The sequence below is a fragment of the Ursus maritimus genome, unplaced genomic scaffold (genome assembly GCF_017311325.1).
Source record: "Ursus maritimus isolate PB19 unplaced genomic scaffold, ASM1731132v1 scaffold_30, whole genome shotgun sequence".
Classification (NCBI taxonomy): Eukaryota; Metazoa; Chordata; class Mammalia; order Carnivora; family Ursidae; genus Ursus; species Ursus maritimus.
Window position 1 is genome coordinate 33416761 of NW_024425564.1, and position 16577 is coordinate 33433337.

The window sequence follows — 16577 nt, forward strand, 5'->3', positions numbered from 1 at the left end:
CGGGCTCCACGCTCAGCGGGAGTCTGCTTGGATAGTCTCTCTCTCTGCCCCTTCCTCCCCTCTCTCTCTCAAATAAATACATAAATAAAATCTTAAAAAAAAAAACATGTCAAATCACTCAGCAAATAAGTAAATGTTAAGGATGTTGTGATTCTTTAGGACTTTAAAGAATAGGGTTGGACTTCAGGAACATTGCTGAGCTTGCTCTGCCCCAACTTCCAAAGAGTGAAAGAAAGAAATAAAAGCAAAATATTCACTGTCTGGAAAGAAATTACTAGTAAGACATATGACAAGGATCAGTGTTGGGAGGGACTGCATATTTTAATTATGTATACAAATGACTTGGTACTGAGAACAAGATTTGCAGATTACATTAAACAGGGAGGGGGAGGGACACAGCACAGTAAATAATAAGGTACCCAAATGCCAAGTGGCAGCCAAGGATTTACATTATTATGTGTTATATGTGGGCTTAGAAGACAGAAAATGCAGATAAGTGTAAATAAATGTCAAATAATGTGCCCAGTGGCCAAGAAATATAGAAAGTGAATTTGAGATCAGGGGAAGAGTGCTGCAGCATAATGATCAGGATGGGAGGCAAACACAGGCTTGTCACACCCAAAACAAGCTTCCAGGGAAGCCAGAAATGTTTCTGTGCAAATTGGGATGGAAGAGAAAATCTATTGCGCCTGGTACAAAACATCCACCTAATAATACCTTCCAAACACAAAGGCACTGGCTTCTCCATCAACTTCATCAATGATCTGCAGGTAGCATTTCACTGGTATTAAAAGGAAGCATGGAGTTACAGCACTGGTTTTACTTAGTTCTAGCTCTGTCACTGGCCAGCTGGTCAACCTTGGTCATGTTGCTTCCTATATCTGGACCTGTTTTCTCATCTGTAAAATGATAAGATAGGCTCAGTGATTTCCCTCACACTTATTAGAGGACCTTTTAGCCAGCTTTTATGACAAATGGTCACAGAGAGCTTTGTCAGGGCTGAGATCCCTCTTTGTTGTGGTGGTCCCAGCACATGGCAGTGCCTGGGCATCTGGGTACTTAGCACAGTAAGAAAACACTGGTTACATGTTGAATGAATGGTTAAATCCTTTGAGACATGCTGACTTTCATGACTCAGTTCATTCCTTGTTGAAATTTCTTTTTAAGAAAATGTCTTTCCTATTTCAAATAAATATTTTCAAATTGAAATCTAGAACTTAAGGAAATATCTGATTCATTCAAGAAGGAAAAACTGATTTTACTTGCCTAGGTGTTTCTTGCCAAAATATCTCAGAGTTCAGAATCATATAAGAATGATCTCAGAGCTTAGAATCCCTGCTTGGAAGGCAGGGCTGCTTTGCTATCAATTTCTAAGGCAATTTCACATTCATTATTTCAATTTTTACAACAGTCTTTTGAGTTAAGAATTGTTAACACACCATCTGTTGTATAAATGAGAAAACCAAAATTCAGAGAAGAGCAATGATTTGACTATATTTTTTATTCCATTTTCTTAATTATGTAAGTATTTCAGATAAAAACATTAAGCTTGAAGAGTCTCTAAACACAACTTATGTAAACAATAGCCTGAGTACCACAGATTCATTCCTTGAGGTAGTTCGTAAGGACCTGGGAATCTGGATTCACACCCTGCACATGGATGCTGGCCTCCCCATTTACCAGTTGGGTAGCTTTAGGCAAGTTACTTGAGTTTTCTAATGTTGAGTTGCCAGGTCTACAAAATGGCAATAATCAGGTATTACTCCTTCATAGGGTTACTGTGAATATGAAGTGAGATCACACATTTAAAGTAATTGGTGTGTATGGGGTGCCTGGGTGGCTCAGTCGTTAAGCGTCTGCCTTCGGCTCAGGGCGTGATCCCGGTGTTCTGGGATCGAGCCCCACATCAGGCTGCTCCGCTGGAAGCCTGCTTCTTCCTCTCCCACTCCCCCTGCTTGTGCTCCCTCTCTAGCTGGCTGTCTCTATCTCTGTCAAATAAATAAATAAAATTTTAAAAATAAATAAAGTAATTGGTGTGTAAAAAGTACTCAATGAATCCAAGCCCTTAGTATGAAGAACATCTTAAAAATGGACTAAAACAGGCCTGAAATATACATTTTAACACATGCAAGATGAAGCTCAAGAAAGAAATATACTAAGATTTTATTTATTTATTTCAGAGAGAGAATGCACGAGTGTGAGCAGGGGGAGGTACAGAGAGAGAGGAAGAGAGAATCTCAAGCAGACTCCCCGCTGAGCATGGAGCCCAACACGGGGCTCAATCTCACAACCCTGAGATCATGACCTGAGCCGAAATCAAGGGTGGGCATCTTAACAAACTGAGCCACCCAGGCGCCCCAAAAATAAATATTTTTGAAGAATATTAATAATATAATACAAATACGAGAGAACAGAACAAGATACACAGCCCTACATTCAATATCACTTTGTTTATAAACAATATAAATGTTTGATGAAAAGATTAGAAAGATAACTTCAAATTATATGCAGTATTCATTCCCTGGGGGAGAAATTATTGATGATATATTGATGAATACAGATTTTCTATTTCAATGGCCTTGCCAGAAAAGATGAGCCTTCTGGCAAATCATCTCACTTACTTAACCAATGGAAATACCGCAAATGCAAGTTCATTGCCTCACACATCAACAACAGGAATGAGCTGACCTTGCCTGGGTGTTGTGAAAGGAAGCGTGTGCTTCAGTAGTGAACTCTGCAGAGCCCGGCATTACAAAAACACCATCCCACTTATGGAGGTTCTTCTTTAGCTTGTGTCTTATTAGCACTTCTATCATCATTACATATAAGATAACAAGAAATCAGGACCCAAGAAGTAAAACATAGCTTTCCAAGCACCTTATAGGACTTCAATGTATAATTGAAAGAATACAGGCCTAGAGCAGTTATGTGACTGGACAGGTCCAGCAGCTGGCTAAGGCACAGCCTGGTCAGGAGTCCACATCCGGTGATCTGAAGGCCCTTGAATTTTCCCAAACATCCTTATGCCCAAGCAGAAATACACTGATATATACAGTCAAAATTGCTTAGCCATATATTAATGAGGGAAAAGATATATTTCAACATATGTACCCAAAACAAGCATTTCAATCCAGAATAGTTTCAACAAATCATCAAAGTTGCTTTGCCAGTCTGTTCAAATGGAAACAATATTCAATGCAACCAAACAAAAAAATCAACCCCCAAATCAAATCCTTTCTGATGCCATTTTTACAAACAATAGCATTCCTACCTTTGAAGGTCACAAATAACCATGGTGTCATTCTGTCACCAAGAAATAGTCATGGAAAAAGGATAAATATTGTCTCACATAACAATTACATTTTTTTCCTGAAGGGCAAAGTAATATGACTTGCATAATCTCAGAGATTTTTTTTTTTATTACAAAGGCAGGAATGTCAAATCCCCTTTTCATGAACACCTCACATAATAAAAGTTAGGCTCATAGGCAGATAGGCAAGTCAATGCAGGGAGAATAATTAAGATCCAGGACTACGAAGAGCTAGAAAGGAAGGTGGGCTTCTGGCAGTGAAGACTAATAGAGTAATTATGAAAAACTAGGGATAGTGCCTGGAAAGCAGTGGGAAAGGACTTGAGACCTACTGGTTTCAGTCTCCAAAACGAAAATCAATCTGCCAGTAGATTTGATATCCAGTCTCCCCACATCAGACTGTGTGCTGCCCGGAGGAAAGATGCACTGTACATTTGAGGAGCAGCCCCAGTTCTGAAATTTGAGCAACAACTGAGAATTAACAGCTTCTAGGAAGGTTACTTGGCCATCTTGCTTGTCTTCCCAAGAGGAATCAGCCTTCATAGCTCCCGGATTCTCTACCCAAGGCTGTTCAGGCTTAGACACAGAGATCTGAGCACTGGGAGTCACATCAATTATATTAAAAGTGAACAAGTCCCCTTCCTGCCTTGATAGTAAGCCACAGATGTACTGTTGATGTGGTCACCTGGTAATTCACCTCTTCATCGGAGAACATGAAAATCTTACAGAATGAAAGACATAACTTGGAAGACGACAAGGAGTCGTAATGAAAAGCTATACAGGTTGTCTAACTGGGCAGCATAAATAAAAGTTAAAAGAAATAGACCAGAGAAAGTATTTTACACATTAAAAAAAAAAAATCCATAATTGCCTTCCATGCAAGATTGTTAAAGGCAAAAACCGGGACCATTTACAAAGCAATTAGGTGTTATCCTGGGGAAAACATAACATTAAAAAGAAGATTACGCTCAATTGTTCAAAGCCTCTTCTTGTGCCCTGTAGGGGTCCTGTGCTTTCAATGTGCCACTGAAGAGCTGACCTACCAGGGATATCTGGTGAGGTTCTCCAAGCCAAGCTGCTGATGGCAGGGGATGGCTTCATTACAGTATGATAAAGGCTCAACCTCACTGCTTATTCCAGACCTGAAGTGCCCCCAAATATAATTGGATAGCTCCCCACATCTGAATTCCAACATCATTACCAGTCATTGACAAACAGAGGGCAAACTCAGCATTACACAGAAATTTCAAGGACACATAAATACGTTGAGGAGAGTTGCTTCTAAAATATGAAGGGTGAGGGAAGGTAAAGAAAAAAGAGCAATGAACAACAGAGACCTTCCCCTGCTTACATCAACCTTGCAGCCATCTCTTTTCCTCGGGGCACTCCTCTTTATCAGCTGAAGCCTCTCATTCCATAGGTTTCTCTCAAAGTGGAGCCATTAAACAAAAATCAGGGTCTAGTGGTCACAATGCTTGCTGATACAGCTCACCTGGGACTTTCGGACTGGAAACTCAAGTCATGAATTCCTCCCTTCTAACAAGGATGCTGCCGTCAGTACTTTTATTCCCTGGAGGGTGTGGAGTACTTGTCGGCATTGTTCACACTGTTATCTGCCCGGTGCCAACCCCAGCTCCCCCACACCCACCCCAAGTTTCCCTGAACTGCTGTTTTCTCCTCTCTGCTTATCTTCTACTGATCTGCTGAGTCAAAATGTGCTGCTGTTTTCCGAGAAGTAAAATAACTGTATTCCGTATACACTTGTTCTGAACATGCAGCTGAAGTGGAAATTTCTCAGCTGGTACATTTTTAAGGTTATTGCCAGCTCCAACCTTTGCGGACATGTCAATTTGAACACGTAGAGCTAGTACAATGGAAACTAAAACTAATGCAGTACTAGCAAGAAATTGCTCATTTTAGGTTACAGTTGGAATGATCAGAGTGTCAGGGGGAGTCTAGTAGGTTTGTCAGCACGTTTTATTAGTAGCTTTGGTTTTGCCTTAATTGTTCAATAACAAAGAGCTTTGTAGCACCATGATGAAGAACAAATATCAGACCACTTGGATTTGAATCCCTGCTCCCTTTACCACCTTAATGACCTTGACCTTCAGCAAATTATTCAATTTCTTAAAGCCCCAGCTTTCCCATCTCTAGAATGCATATAATAATAGTATATTGTAGCGACAATTATGGGAGATAATCTCTTAAGGAGGTAGCACAATGCAAACACATCATTAAGAATGAAACAAAGGTTAGCTGTGTTAGGAAAGTTTTAAAGAGAAAATGAGCAGAATGAAGGTTCATTTTTCTTAAGGGATCTCCTAGAAAATTAGTGAAAGCTCAATACATGAAAATTTCGAGAGCAGAGATTCTCAAATTGTAGCATGCATCGGAATCATCTGGAGAGCTTGTTAAAACTCCCATTGCTGGACCGCAGCCCCAGAATATCTGATTCAGTAAGATTGGGATGGGTCCTGGGAACCTGCATTTCTAACCAGTTCCCATATAATGCTGATGCTGTTGGTCTAGGGGCCACCTGAGGAGAGTCGTTGCTACAGCTAAAGGAGAGCAAGCTGAGGAACTATTAGGTGCCTACCATGTGTCACACTTTGTACACATACCATATTTAGTCCACTGAAAGGCACTGATCTTGCTCTCTAAATATAAAAGCCATACTTCTAATTCAGTCGTAAATTTTTCCATTCAGTTCTAAAAGGTTGGCTAGTATTGAGATATTTTCTTGGGCAAGAAATTTATTTTCACTTACAGACATATGATTTGAATCAATCCTGCTCAATCACTGTAGTTAATAAACAGATTTTTTGATCTATTCGTATGCTTTGGAGGTTGAATAATATACTCTACCCTACCCTCCAAGATTTATATGCCAAAGGATTTGTCATACCTAAATGCAAAAGCAACACAAGAGAGGGAAGTAAGTGATGGGTCAGGAAATTAAATTCATAATAAAAGTATCACTTTTCAACATTTTCTATTTTGGCATTAATCCAAATTCAAATATCAGTAACATTCATTAGTTATTAATAAAATTTTAATAAGAACATTAACAACTCTCTTTCTGATCATTATCAGCACTTCTGAAAAAATACAAGCTACGTAATAAAATAACATCACAAAATAAACTGAAAGTTTAAATCTATGCTTCAAAATTCATGAGCCCTTGGTGGAACGATATAAGAAAAAGAAAAGTTTGTTTAAAATGGGAATGGAATAAAGGGCTCTTTTAAACCCTTGCAACTCCATGTCCAAGATGAAGAATGAGGACATTTCTACCTTTCATTTAAAATATTATTCAGAGTATAATTTTTGAAGTCAGTTAAATCAATAAATGCCATGAAAAAGCCTGGTATGAACCAGGTGACCTCATTAATGCCAGCTTCACAGTTTAATGACATTCCATCATATTGAATGTTAAGGTGTAAAGTACAAATTAATCATGGCAATAGGAGTATGCAATTCCATTTTGTCTTGTTAGAATGCATTTCTTGACTATAGTTAATTTGACCTTGATAGCAATGACCAAATGAAACAACTTTTAAAATAAATGTGTAACAAGCCTTTATTTGGTGAAATGTAATATCTTCTGCTTTCAAATCACTACTAGTGAATAGCTGTTAAAGCAAAGCTTCTTACAAAATGCGTTAGTTTCACTACTTCTCAAATAATAACTCAATTGCATATTTCTGCTAATGACTGGTACCTAAAACTATTGGATTTTCCCCATTCCAGAACATGTTCAAAGAACTGAAATCTCACAAATAAAATGCAATGTGTGACTTAAAAGGAAAGCATTGCACCTTCATTTTTCTCCATTTTAAGCAAATTTCTCTATTTGAGATTATTTTTTAATAGAAATAAATGAGATTTTGAGAGAAAGAATTTTGTTGCTAGTGGTTTGAATATTTTTTTCTTTCTCCAAAGCACAAACCAGTGCTTGTTTTTGCCTTTAAAAATGGGCCATAGATATTCTTTATCTTATAAAACAAAAGCTAATTTTCCTGACATGCATTGGTTAGCCAGATTACCCCATTCAGCCTTTTGGACACAGACATTTTCTAAAAGTTAAGACCACTGAGATAATAAGGAACAAAATGTGATGATAAAGGTTTGCTGAAAGAATAAGGAATTCTAGGCACATCTGATGAGTCTATTCACCAACAATTATGGAAGCCAGGCTCCCTACAGAAATAGCTGTTCTCCAAGCTGTGTAATTATTGATCTGCACATGCTGCACGTGAGCTGACTTAGGGAGGAAGCACTAACTCCAAGCCCCCTCTGCTTAAATATCATTAATTGAGCTATTTCTACCTGTTAGCCATTATTCTGGAGGAAAAAAAAAAAGCTATTGCCCATCCATCCTCACACCCCTACCCCCAACTCAACCCCCATCTAGAGGGTTTGCAATCTCCTGGGAGAGAAAAATTATGTGCACAGTCTGTCCCTTCTTTTCCTTTGTTGTCCTCTGCAGATGCCCTGAACTCCAGCATGCCGGGCTTCTTTTAGGTCCTTGGATGCATCATGCTACCTCTTACCCCAGAGCCCGAGTACATGCTCTTCCCTCTTACTTGGAAAATGCTCCCTTCCTTGACCATAGTACATATTACTCATTCTTCATGTGCCATAATTAACACTGTTTTCTCAGGGAAGCCATCCCTAACTTCCCATTATATATCCTCAAAGTCCTGAGATTTTTCCTTTATAGCATGAATAACCATGTATTAGTAGAAATATTTGACCTATGTCTATATCGTCCACTTGTCAACATCAAACCTTCTTGGTTGCTTGCCATGTGCCACGTACTGTGTTGGGAACATAAGTGTGTTGGGAATCCATGTTGGGAAACAAGACAGAGTCCCTATCCTCATGGAATAGTCATCAAATAAAAATCATAATAAATACTATGAAAGAAATACACAAGGTTTTATAACTGATAAAAGCCTATTTGATATAATGTGGTCAGGGACACTGATGCATCAGAGATGAGACACTGCTAACAGAAAATGTATTCCAGGCACAGGGAAGAGCCAGCACGAAAGGCCTTAAAGCCGGAAGAGCTTCCTCCAGTGAAGACCATCAGACAAGGCAAGCAGGGCTGGGACTTAGTGGGGAGAGGACCATGAGATCAGGATGCAATGGCCAATTAGGTAGTAAATCCCACAGTCAAAGAAGGAATTTTTTTTTTACTCTAAACCAATTGTAAGAGTGACATTTTAGTACAATCGGATAAGTGGTGGCACAAAAAGACAGCAAGTGGTTCTGCTGAAGGAGAAGAATCATGAAGTACAAAGAGCATGGGAGGGATAATGCACTAGGTCTTAAAGGGACTTGCCAAGAGGAAAAGGAGAGACTATTAAGTCTACACATGGTGCCTTGTTATTCAGCTCTAAGACAACCACTCTTTAGCCAACCTTCTGGAATAAAAAGGACATGGCAATCACCCATGAAACACTGCTTATTGTTCAGTCTAACCACCTGAAAATAAACATCTTCTTTTATGCATTGGTATTAAAAAAAAAAAAAAGACTACCTTTTGGCCAGAACCACCATCTTCCAGTAACTCCCCAAAATGACCAACTCAAAGGGAAAGAGGAGAGGTAACTGCTATGTGTATGTTCTCTAGGCTTTTTAGAAAACATGGGGTTGTTCTTTTGGCCACATACATGTGAATCTACAAAAAAAAGGTGATATTGGGGACATCAAGGGAAGGAGCACTGTTCACAAAGGAACGCCCCACAAATGTTACCATGGCAAAACTGGAAGAGTCTACGATGCTACCCAGCATGCTGTCAGCATTGTGGTAAACAAACAAATGAAGGGCAAGACTTTTGCCAAGAGACTTAATGTATGTATTGAGTATATTAAACACTCAAAGAGCTGAGATAGCTCCTGAAGTGTGTGAAGGAAAATGACCAGAAATATAAGGAAGCCAAAGATAAAGGTACTTGGGTTCAACTGAAGTGCCAGCCTACCCCACCCAGAAAAGCACACTTTGTGAGAGCCAATGGAAAGGAGCCTGAACTGCTGGAGCCCATTCCCTATGAATTCATGGCATGATAAATGGGAAAAAAATAATAATAAAAGACCACAAGACTATTAAAAAAAAAAAAGTCTACACATACTGTCGTTGTAACTGGAGACTTCATAGAAAAAACATTGAGGTGCTAAGGTCCTCTTACAAACACACATATCTTCTTCATGCCCCAGTAAAATGACTCTACTCACACCAAAGACTGCAGTGAGCAGAAATAAATGTTTACTGTCAGCCCAAGTCAAATGTGTGCTCAATGGTCTAGATCAAGGAATGACCAGCCATGTGCTCAAGATCTTGGACTACTGTATGCATGGCTATAGAACCAAGGGTAAAACCACAAGGTCTCTCTATATATTGGTGTGTGTGTGTGTGTGTGTGTGTGTGTGTGTGTGTGTGTACGCGCAATACAACTATTACCAAACGTTACAGATCTATGGCACTGGAAAGACCTTTCTCAATGGAAAGCCCAGGTGGTACAGTTTTCAGCTGTCAGGATCCTATAGCACTAGATGGTTGATGCACGACTGAAGAAAAGTGCTCAGACAGCACCTTTCTACTACCCTCTTAGATTTAGTGACTGTAAAACACTGAAGCTAAAGTAAAGGTTTTCTGTATTATGATGTTCTAGCCTAATATACCCCAAAAGATATAAATATTATAAACAAAAACAAGGGAAGGTGGGGGGAGTCAAGAAATTTCCTTAGAAGAACTAGTCTGTGGGTACCTGGGTGGCTCAGTCGGTTAAGCATCCAACTCTTGGTTTCAGCTCAAGTCATGATCTCATGGGTCAAGAGATGGAGCTTGACACTGGGCTCCGCATTCAGCGGGGAGTCAGCTTGCAGATTCTCTTTCTCCCTCTCCTTCTTCCCCTCCCCCCACTTGTGCATGCAGGTGCACTCTCTCTCAAATAAATGAATAAATCTTTTAAAAAGAGAGAGGAGGAGGAGGAGGAGGAGGAGGAGGAGGAAGCCTGGATGTGGGATGCTATTCTTTCTTCCTATGGCTGCTGTAACAAATGACCCCAAACTGGGTAACCATCCTCTCACATTTCAGGAGGTCAGAAGTATAAAATCAAGGGGTTGGCTCCTTCTGGAGGCTCTGAAGGAGAAATTGCCCTTCACCTCTCTCTCTTGGCTGTTGACAGTCGCCAGCAATCCCTGACTTTCCTGGGCCTGTCACAGCGTCACTGTGATCTCTGTCTCCATCTGCACACAGCCCTCTCTGTGCTTCATGTGTCCTCTCTTCTTAGGGGGACACCGGTGTTCTCCTAAGGACTCTCTAGGTCCAGAATGCTTTCACCTCAAGGTCCTTAACTAATTACATCTGCCAAAGACCCTATTTCCAAATATGTTCACATTCTGAGTTTCTGTGCAGCCAAGAACTTTGGCAGAACCCGATTCAGCCCACTCCAGATGCTATTCTTGCCCCATGACTTCTAAGCACAGAGCTTCTCTAGGTTCCAAATGGCAACAGAGGGGGTGCCTTTAGGTCCAGAGTGGTAACTGAACACTTTCAACTATAAGGTTAACAGAAACGAGGCAGACATCTCTCTCGATGTCTCCTGCATTACAGCTTTTGAAACAGTTCTTTGAAAGAGAACCTTCTGTGCTAATATAGTTCTTCATATAGTTTATCTTTATCAATAAAACCTCAGGAAAATTAAAGCACAAGGAATTTGCCCCAAAAGCACTATCAATTTGAATGAAATCCATAAAAGTTCCAAAGCAAGAATAAAGCCTGGGGTCTGTGCCCTCTCCATTCATGAGGCTTTTCAGTTTAAAAAAAAAATGGATGCCAAGCACAAATGGACCGCTGGCCTAGATTTGGACACACATGAACGTAAATAGCTGTTGGCTTAGAATAGTGGGAATCAGAAATGCTTATTGCTGCTTTCATTCAGGTGGGCTTTTTTTTTTTTTTAATGTGGCTTAGTTTTTTCTACTGTTAGTGATGAGAGAAATACCTTTTGTTTAGCTGAGCGCAGGAAGAAGGGCTCCAGCCTCCCATCAGAATAGACAGTGAACAGAGGCAGCCCCAGGTAGCACAGACCCGAAAGACATTTCCTAATATAAAACTTAGGGCTTTACTGTGACAAAATATCAGAGAAGGCTAAGTGTTGGCTTCAAAAAAGGAAGGTCAACTTCTGCAGCTCTTTCTCGGACAACAATCCCTGATGTTCCATTATTCTCTTTGTTCCTTACGGTGGATGGTGGGCTCACTTAGAAAGCATTACAGGAGAACGAAGTAAATGATACTAAAAGTCCCTGCATTATGCTTAGAAATCTGATGGGCCTCTGGAAACCTTTTCCTGTCTAATTCTATGGCTTCCAGCACAAGCACATTTTGGGGAAGATGCCACTAAAATAGATAATAAGGAAGCAAATATTACCTTTGTTTTGCTACATCTTCTTTTTGGTATCTGTTTCATTCAGTTGGTTTAAAGAGTATGTTCACTATCAAAGAGTTAGGGCTTTGAAGTCCTGTTAGTTTATTGCTTTCTCTTCAATATGTCTTGAACCAATCTTTTCCAAGATTAGTCACTATGTTTATTTCAGAAATGCAGAAAACGAGAGTTCTTCACCTCCATATCCATGCACAGTGCTCTACACGATGAGGCAATCTATAAAAATGGGTTGAAATAAAATGACACAGAGACAGAAACCACCCTTCAGAAATTCACTGTTCAGATATTAGAATAGAATTGACCAAAAAAAAGGACAGTGATGTATTCAGGATATGGGGAGTTCGAGCTCATGATGCACACAAGAATGCCATTTCTCTTCTGGAACTCTGATTGCTACACTGTTGTATCCTTTGAAGTGAGAAAGGTAGAATTGTCCAAACTCTGGAATTATATAAATTACAGCCCGGGAGGGGAAAAAAAAAAGAAGCCAACACTGGTCTATTTCACTTCAAAGCTGCACACTTTCAAGCCACCTCACATGTGTTAAATTTCTCAATGTTATGATATGTCATTCTTTGGCCTCACAGGAAATTTGAACCACCACGTTGAGCAATCAATAAAAAATCCTCTTCCTTTTCACAACACCCAAGCAATATTTTCTAACTTTGTTTTGAGTCACTCAAAGCAAGCTTTTCACAGTTCCTTTGATATGCACTTCTATAAAGAAACACCCTTGTGTTTCTGTTTCAAAAATCTAATGCTCTTTTGAAATATATTTCTAAAATTATGTCTTGGGGATCCTGGATTATATGAAAAAGCATGCTGAGGTACGGGAAATCTTCAGAAGAGATGGCATTTGAAAGATCACTGGAGCTGCATTCCAGTTAAGATAACAGGACACTGGTTTCGGGGGAAACAGGCAGAGCAGTGTTGAACGTGTAAATCTCATCACTGTCTCTAAATTAGTAATAACTGCAGTCCCAGCTTTGAAAGACCCAGATGCTAACACGCACTGAAACTGTGATGGATAGTGGAGCAGTGGAAAATGATATTTTAAAAAATAATAATAATAAAGGCTCACCATTATCAGCTGTGTAATTGAGCTGATAATGTGAATGTCTCTTCTTTGTAATTTTTTTGAAAGGATTTTCCAGAATACTGCCAAAGCTGATACAAGAAATGGATGTGTACCAATCACTTAGAGTTAATATGAGCATTCAACATCCTATCATATTTGATTCAGACCTTCATTTTTGTGAAAGATCACAAATACTGCAGATAAAACTGATGGCTTCTCTGAACCCTCCCCCATCCTACACCTCTCTCTCCATCCCTGGCATCAGTCACTAACCTATATTTGCTGAGTATGCAATCCATATTTGTATGTATTTGTAATGAACACATATTTGAAAATAACATACAAGTCATACATACAGTGTTGTATTTTTTAATTTACACAAATATTATCACATTCTATGCAACTTTCTACAATTCACTTTTGTTTTTACTTGACCTTAGGTATTCTGAAACTCATCCATATTTATGCATTCATATAGTTTATTTACTTTGCTGTATAATATTCCAAATAAACAATTTGTTCATCCCTTTCCCTACTTACAAGAATTTGAGGGTTTTTCTTTTCCTATTATAAATGATGCTATCGCTTGCACAGTTAGGTACCCTAGAATTTTCTAGGACATATATTCAGAAATGGATTAGCTGGGTCATGGTATCTATGCATTTTCAACCACAATAGATGTTGCCACAGGGCTCTACAATGTGCTTATTCCAATTTACCCAATCACTAGCATTGAATGAGACTTCCCACATCTTCCCCAGCACTTGATTTTCTGCACCTTTGTAATGTGTTGTTCTGATTGTGTTTAAAATAAAATCTCATTGTTTCATTTTGCTTTCATACATTATTAATGAAGTCAACCATCTTTTCACGCTTGTTTTCTCTTTCCATTTCCTCTTCTATGGTTATCTGTTCATATATTCTGTCCATTTCTTTATGGAGTTATCTTTTCCTGTCAGATTTGTAGCACACATTTATACTTTCCGTGGCTTATGATTATCGATCTGTTTTGTATGTTGCAAATATCTTCTGTTGCTCATCTTTTAACTGGTGGTGTACTTTTTGAGCAAAAGTTTTTAATCTTTATAAAATGTATCAAAGTTTGTCTTTCTTTGTAACCTCTTGAGATATCTGGTTTAAAAAATCCTTTCCTACCATTTGGTTGTAAATACATTTGCAATATTTTATTCTAACATTTTAATGTTTAGGACTTTAATATATGTTTAGGACTTTTATAAATCTTATGAAGTATCAATTTATGTAAGTTAAATTTAAAATATAAATATTTTAATAATTAAATAGTATATACTAATGTACTTTATATTCCAATATAAATATATTTTTCAATGTTTGGGATTTCCATGTGTGTTAAAGTACTTAATGTATATTTAGAGAACAAAGTTTTTAGATTTTCTTCTTTCTTTGTAACTTCTTGAAAGTATCTGGTTAAACAAATTCTTTCCTAGCCTGTGGTCATATTTTATTACATTTTATTCTAACATTTTAAAAATGTCTTCATTTGAATATAGTTGACCCGCAATGTTACATTAGTTTCAGGTGCACAACATAGTGATTCAACTTCTCTAAACTACCATCTCTCACCATACACTATTACAATACCATTGACTTTATTCCCAATGCTGTGCCTTGTAGTCCCATGATTTACTCATCCCATAACAGGAATCCTGTATCTTCCTTTTCCCTTCACCCATTTTGCCCATCCCCTGACCCAACCTCCCATCTGGCAACCATGAGTTTGTTCTCTGTATTTATGAGTGTGTTTTTGCTTTTTGTTTGTTTGTTTATTCATTTGTTTTGTTTTGCATTGTTTTTGGATTCCACATATGAGTGAAATTATATGGTATTTGCCTTTCTCAGTCTGACTTATTTCATTTAGCATAATACCCTCTAGGTCCATCCATGATTAAAAAATTAAAAATAGAAATACTATATGATCCAATAATTCCACTATGGGTATTTACCCAAGAAAATAAAAACACTAATTCAAAAAGACATAAGCACCCTGTGTTTATTGCACTATTATTCTAACATTTTAATGTTATTTTATTTTCTTGTTATCATGGAGAATCAAGCAGCTCAAATCCATTTTTTGAAATGACTATGGTCCCATATAGGCTTTAGTCTATCTGAAGGCTCTCCATCTGTTTTATTTATTCTGGAACTAAAATATTAATGTAGATTTACTAACACTCTTGTTCTACCACAATGTTATGGCAGAAATACTTAACTGTGCTCCTGAATTTAATAGGAACGTTTCTAAAGTTTTCTCTTTAAACACAGTGCCATAGTTTTCTGAACATCCCCTTCTAAACCTAATTTGCACAAAACATTAATGTAAACATGCCTACTTGTATTGATTGCTGCTTATTCTGTAGCTTTAGAAAACTACTATATAACATTTTCTTTTAACCTATAAATTGGGTGGATTAGATTAATAAATATTTTTGGATGTTAACTAGCCTTCCATTCCTAGTATAAATCCTATTTTACTTTTTGCTCATTTCTTTTAAACTTATATAATATTTTTCTTGCTGATGTTTTACTTTGGATTTCTATATCTGTTCATAAATAATACTGTACAATAACTTCATTTTATGTATTGTCCTTAATCAATTTTATTATCAAATCTGTAACAATCTAAAAAAAATAAGCTAGGTATATCTTCATTCTTTTTCCCTTTTCCAAGACAGGAAATATCTATTTCTTAAAACTCTAGCAAAATCACCTATAAATCTTCCTGGACCAGAACTCCATGGGGGGAGATTTTTAACTAGTAACTTAATTTATTTGCCATGGATTGTTTCAATTTTTTTTCTATTTCTTCAAATTTGTTCATGTATTACATAATCATAGTACTCTCTTATGATTCGTATATTCTCTTTTTTAGTCTAATTGACCTCTTTTCAACCAGGCAAGACAGATTCAGGCTAGATATCTTTTGAGATCAGCATTTCCATCCAGTCAACCATTATTTCATCAGCTATGCATGGATTTGGAAGGGTCCCAAAAAACAGCTAATACAACCACCTAAGCCCAGAAATCAAAATCAGAGTTAGCTTAAGTAGAGTTTAATTTTTAAAATTTTTTAATGAAAAATACTCTTCTTTTATATTTGTTGGTCTTTAGTTACATCATAATCTATGTATTATCTATTTGCATAATATTTACATCACTATAAGCTTTTATAGGCAAACATATTTCAATAAGGTATTCTTATTTATATGAGAAACAATCACTGGGTAGAAATATGTAATATTTAACTTTACATCAGCATTAACATCAGTCATGAATAAATAATTAGAGCACCACCTCCATCTGGAGGAAGCTTATGATAATTCTGGAAGATAGGAAGCAACAGCCTTTAGAACAGCAATATGTAAAACCTAAGTACAATGCATATAAAAGTCAACAGTAATTTTTTTTCAAATGTGAAGAAAACAAGCTATTTTTTCTACAAAACTAAACAGAACACCCCAAACTGAAATTATTCAGCTGACTTTTGTTTTATAGCAACATTCCCTGATGAAATGAGTCACAGACAATGACTTCTGAAGAAATTCTGTTAGGGGTACAGATGATAGATTGGGGGTACAGATGATAGATTGCTTAGGTCAAAAAGTATTTTTAAAAACTGCACATAATTTCCTATTCTTGGAGACTTAAAATGCAAATAAACATAATAATATGTTTGAGTAATTTTGCAATAAGGAAA

The 16577-nt window shown here is 37.6% G+C and overlaps 1 pseudogene; it reads left to right on the plus strand.

Annotated features, from left to right (window-relative positions):
- The first annotated feature begins 8897 nt into the window (after window positions 1–8897).
- Window positions 8898–9469, plus strand: LOC121106118 (annotated as a pseudogene).
- Window positions 9470–16577: the final 7108 nt, after the last annotated feature.